Here is a 5,104-nt window from a genome sequence, read left to right on the forward strand (position 1 = left end):
GGGGAGCATTTCCAGGAGGATTTTGGTGAAGGGAGGCACAGAGTCCTGGGAATAAGGTGACCAACTTGTCCTAGTTTGGCCAAGACATTCCCAGTTTTAGCACTGAAAGTTCTGTGTCCCAGGAAACCCCTGCATCCTCGGAAAACTGGGATAGTTGGCCACCCTGTCTGGAGCATGCAGCACAGAGACCTACCAGTCACTGCAAAACATCTGCTTTTGGAGCAGGTTGCTAACTCACCCCAAAGTGCCTGGCCACTTCTTACTGGGAAATCTATCAGCTGATGCACTGCGAGCCAGAACTTACTCTACTCAGCATTTCAGCTGTGGTTGCTGGTAATGAATTAGTGGCTCTTTGAAATTTTCACATACTTCCTTCATGGCCTCCATTTCTTTTTTTCTCTAAGAAGGAGGAAGTGTGTGGGAATCTGCCACTCCTGGGGAGCAGGGCTGGCCCGTGGGCTAAGTGTTCAACTGCCTTGCGCAGTGCCCTGACCAGAGCCAGCCTCCAAAACACACACTGCTTGGTGGAAATGCTCCAGGCTGGTCTTTGGCTCCGGTCCTGTTCCCCATCTCCAAGGTGCTGCATCCGCATCTGGGTCACCCCCTACCCCTGCCTCTCCTCAATTTCATTCCAGCCGGAATGACTCCTTGCCAGTAATTTTGCTCACCCCTTTCATCTGAATGGCATGTTTCCATTTGCAAAGAATCTCATGCCTGTTATCTCTTTCAGTTCTTCCGGTAGTCCTGAGAAGTGCTTATTAGTCACCTTATCCCCACTCTCTTGATGGGAAAACAGGCTCAGAAAATTAACTCCACGGAGTCCCTTTAATTTCTGTCTGCCATTGCTGAGGTGTGGTTCTGGACAGGGCTTTGGAATCTGACAGATTTGGGTTGAATTCGGTCTCTTCTCCTCCCCAACAGTGTAACGCTGGGCATTTAAGCCTCCTGAGCTTCACCTCTTGATTACTGGGAGGAGTAGATCAGATAGTGCCTCTGCAGTTCCCAAGAAGGTGCCTGATACCCATAGAGGTTCAGTAAGTGATTACTCCCTTGTCCCTTTCTCCTTTTCCCAGGTGCCACCCCTTCCACTGTGCTTCAGTGTTAACAAGCTTCTAAAAGACTAAAAGTTCAGGTTGGGTGCAGTGGCTCACGCCTGTAATCCCAGCACTTTGTGGGGCTGAGGTGGGTGGATCGCTTGAGCCCAGGAGTTTGAGACCAGCCGGGGCAACATAGTGAAACCCCATCTCTATAAAAGAGTACCAAAACTAGCCAGGCAAGGTGGCACGTGCCTGTAGTCCCTGCTGCTCAGGAGGCTGAGGTGGGAGGATTGCTTGAGCTCAGGAGGCGGAGGCTGCAGTGAGCCCAGATCGCACCACTGCCCTCCAGCCTGGGCGACAGAGCAAGACCCTGTATCAAAAACAAACAAACAAACAAACAAACAAACAAAACACTAAAAGGCCTTTAAGCCCTTTAGTAATAATAATAACTAACAGCCGTGTGCCCAGCACTATCCTAAGCATCTGTTAATTCTTCTGGTCCTTGAAGTCTGTACTATTTTCACTTCCTTCCATAGATGAGGAAACCAAGGCACAGGGAGGTTAAATAACTTGTTCATAGTCTCAGCTAGTGGGCTGGGGTGATAAACCCAGGCTGCCAGCTCCAGAAGCTGTGTTTCCAGCCATGCACTGTCCTGCCTCCGTGGACGTCCTGCTGAAGAATTCCAGGAGCTGGCAGCACAGGGTAGCTGGAGGGCCTTTATGGATCCTGCATGCCTTCTGTGCTGTTCCCATCGAGTATGAATTTATTTTAAAATACCATGCTTCCTGAAATGACCATGACGCCCTGGCAGGTTTTGGGGGGTGTGTTAATTTCCTGATGCTGCTGTAACAAATTGCCACAAACTTGGTAGCTTAAAACAGATTTAGCTTCCAGTACAGGAGGTCAGAAGTCCTAACTGGGTCTAATTAGGCTAACATCAAGGTATTGGCGGGGCTGTATTCCTTCTGGAGGCACTAGAGGAGACGCATCCTTTGCCTTTCCAGCTTCCAGTGGCTGGCTGCTTTCCTTGGCTGTAGCCTCTTCATTGTCAAAGCTGGCAGCATCTTCTAGCCTATGACTCTGACCTCTTCTTGGTAAGGATCCTTGTGATTAGGCTCACGTGGATAATTCAGGATCATCTTCCCCCCTCAAGATGCTTGACTTGGGTTGGTCGCGATGGCTCGTGCCTGTAATCCCAGCACTTTGGGAGGCTGAGGCAGGCAGATCACAAGGTCAGGAGTTCGAGACCCGTCTGGCCAACATGGTGACACCCCATCTCTACTGAAAAATACAAAAATTAGCCAGGCATGGTGCCATGTGCCTGTAATCCCAGCTACTTGGGAGGCTGAGGCGGGAGAATCGCTTGAACCCCGGAGGTGGAGGTTGCAGTGAGCTGAGATTGAGCTGTTGTACTCCAGCCTAGGCAACAGAGCGAGACTCCATCTGAAAAAAAAAAAAAAAAGATGCTTGACTTCATCACATCTGCAGAGTTCCTTTTGTCATGTAAGGTAACTTATTCATAAGTTTTGGGGATTAGGACATGGGCATCTTTGGGAATGCCTTACTCTACTTACTATAAGGTTGAGGCAGAGTTTGAATCCCAGCTCTATCATGCAGCTCTATCATGGGTAGCCTCTGTGCCTCAGTTTCCTCCTCTGTAAAATGGGGGATGATGAAGCTGCTGGACCTACCTCCCTCTGAAGATTGTGAAGGCCAAAGGGGATGATACATGTTCAAGTGCTTTGCAAAGTTCTATGAATGTATAACTTCTTATTGTTGAATAAAATAGTACTCAAAGAGAAAGACTGCTTCAGGCCAGCCCAGGACCAGTTAGAAATACTTGCCTTCTGCAGCCCAGAAAACTCAGCTCCAAGGTTACCCACTATAACTCTTACTTCCATTTCCAGACCTGAAATGTGAAGTAACTGCTCTCCAGCCATTTCACTCAGTGAGTCTCTTCTTTTTGACCAGAATAAAAGTCAAAGTCATGGAAGAGTCCTTTCTCATGTAGGGCTGCATCAGCTGAACACTACTCCTAAGGGAGGAGACCACCCCTCATATTGTCTTATGCCCAATTTCTGCCTCCAAAGAAAGAAGAAGTAAAAAGTAAAAGGCAGAAATGGAATGCACAGGCAGATCGCCCAGCACCGTGCCCTAGGCCTGGTAGTTAAAAATCAACCCCTGATCTAACTGCTTGTGTTATGTATAGATTTCAGACATTGTATGAAAAAGCATCGTGAAAATCCCTGTTTTGTTCTGTTCTGTTCTGATTACTGCTGCATGCAGCCCCCAGTCACATACCCCCTTCTTGCTCAATCGATCACGACCCTCTCATGTGGACCCCCTTAGAGTTGTAAGCCCTTAAAAGGGACAGGAATTGCTCACTCGGGGAGCTCGGTTTTTGAGACGTGAGTCTTGCCAATGCTCCCAGCTGAATCAAGCCCTTCCTTCTTTAACTCGGTGTCTGAGGGGTTTTGTCTGCTCCTCATTCTGCTACACTCCCACTTCTGTGAAAGATTTAACTTCATCTGGGAACATCTGCTCAACGTGCTCCTCATACCCTTCCCCTCCTCCTAGTCCTGTGTTCTGGGGCAGAGTGAGGAACTGCAGTGGATGCAGAATGAAGTCCATGCATCTTGTCTTTCAAGGGGCTGGCACTCCAACAGGGTGAGGCACTCTGGAGGGGTCTCCAGGGAATGCATCCAGCATGGCATGGCATGATGCACCACAAATAACCAAAAGCAGTTTTCTCAGTCCTTTCCACAAAATATCTCACTGAATCCTCAGAATAACCCTAGGAGGTAAGTATGGTCATTTTCCCCATTGTGCAGATGAGAAAACTAAGGCTCAGAGAGGTTTAACTGCTTGCCTAAGGTTACACAGCTAATAAGTAGCAATATAGGTGTCTAGAGTCTGTCACCATTGCCCTTTGCCGCTGTGGTCTCATCTTTCTTTTCCCAACTCAGGGACATTTACATTTTAACAAGACTCATAGGCCTTAACAACTACATAATAATTATGAAAAAAAGAATATAATGATGGAAATATTAATAATGCATGAGGCCAAAGAGGACAGCTATAAAAGTTCAGAGATTCATGGGTAGAAGGAAACTGAGAGAAGATACCACAGTGGACTTTGCAGGGGGTGAACTGTGTGGTGCAGGAGAGGTAGGCCACTTGTGGCCAAGGTTTCTACAGGCCAAAGCCATGAAGTTAGGCAGGTTTGGGGGCAGTTAAGAATCCTGTTTGATTGGAGTGGAGAGTTTGTGGCCTATGGTAGAAATTGAGGTTAGTCCCACTCATTCATTCAACAAACATTTACTGAATGCCTTCTGCAGGCCTGTTGTTCTCCTTGGTGCTGGGGAAATAACAATGAAAGGACAGATGACCCCAAGCTCCTGGAACTTCCACTGCATTGAAAGAGACAGATAAGGACATACTAATGAGAAAATATCAGGAAGTTAAGTGCTGAGAAGAATGTAAAACAAAGTCAACGGGTGTTGAAAGAAGCAATCCACTGTGAGTTCTGAGCCTTCCTGCTCTTGATTGCTGGGTATGCCAGGAATGCCAAACCATCCTGCTTTTACCTGGGCTGTTTCTCAGGGTTGTGTTTGCAACAGACAATCTTGTTTTCCACCAGACAAAGAGCAGGTTTGTTTACTGCTCACTTTCCCAGGATCAATGTTCTTTGGGTGTGACTGAAATCATCTGTAATGTGTGGCATCTACCTGGGCCTGCCTCTCTTACCCCCGTGGGACTAGGGAGACATGGAGACCCAAGCTAACATCATGCTCTCTACTTGCTCTGCTGTGACTAATAAAAATTCCTTTGTCTCTGACTCAAGAGTCTCATATCTTCTGCCAGCATCCAAGAAACTGTAGCAGGCTAACTTTTTTTTTTTTTTTTTTTTAGATGGAGTCTCACTCTATAACCCAGGCTGCAGTGCAGTGGCGTGATCTTGGCTCATTGCAATCTCTGCCTCCCAGGTTCAAGTGATTCTTCTGCCTCAGCCTCCTGAGTAGCTGGGACTACAGGCATGTGCCACCACACCCAGCTAATTTTTGTA

The sequence above is a fragment of the Papio anubis genome, chromosome 3, assembly GCF_008728515.1.
Source record: "Papio anubis isolate 15944 chromosome 3, Panubis1.0, whole genome shotgun sequence".
Classification (NCBI taxonomy): Eukaryota; Metazoa; Chordata; class Mammalia; order Primates; family Cercopithecidae; genus Papio; species Papio anubis.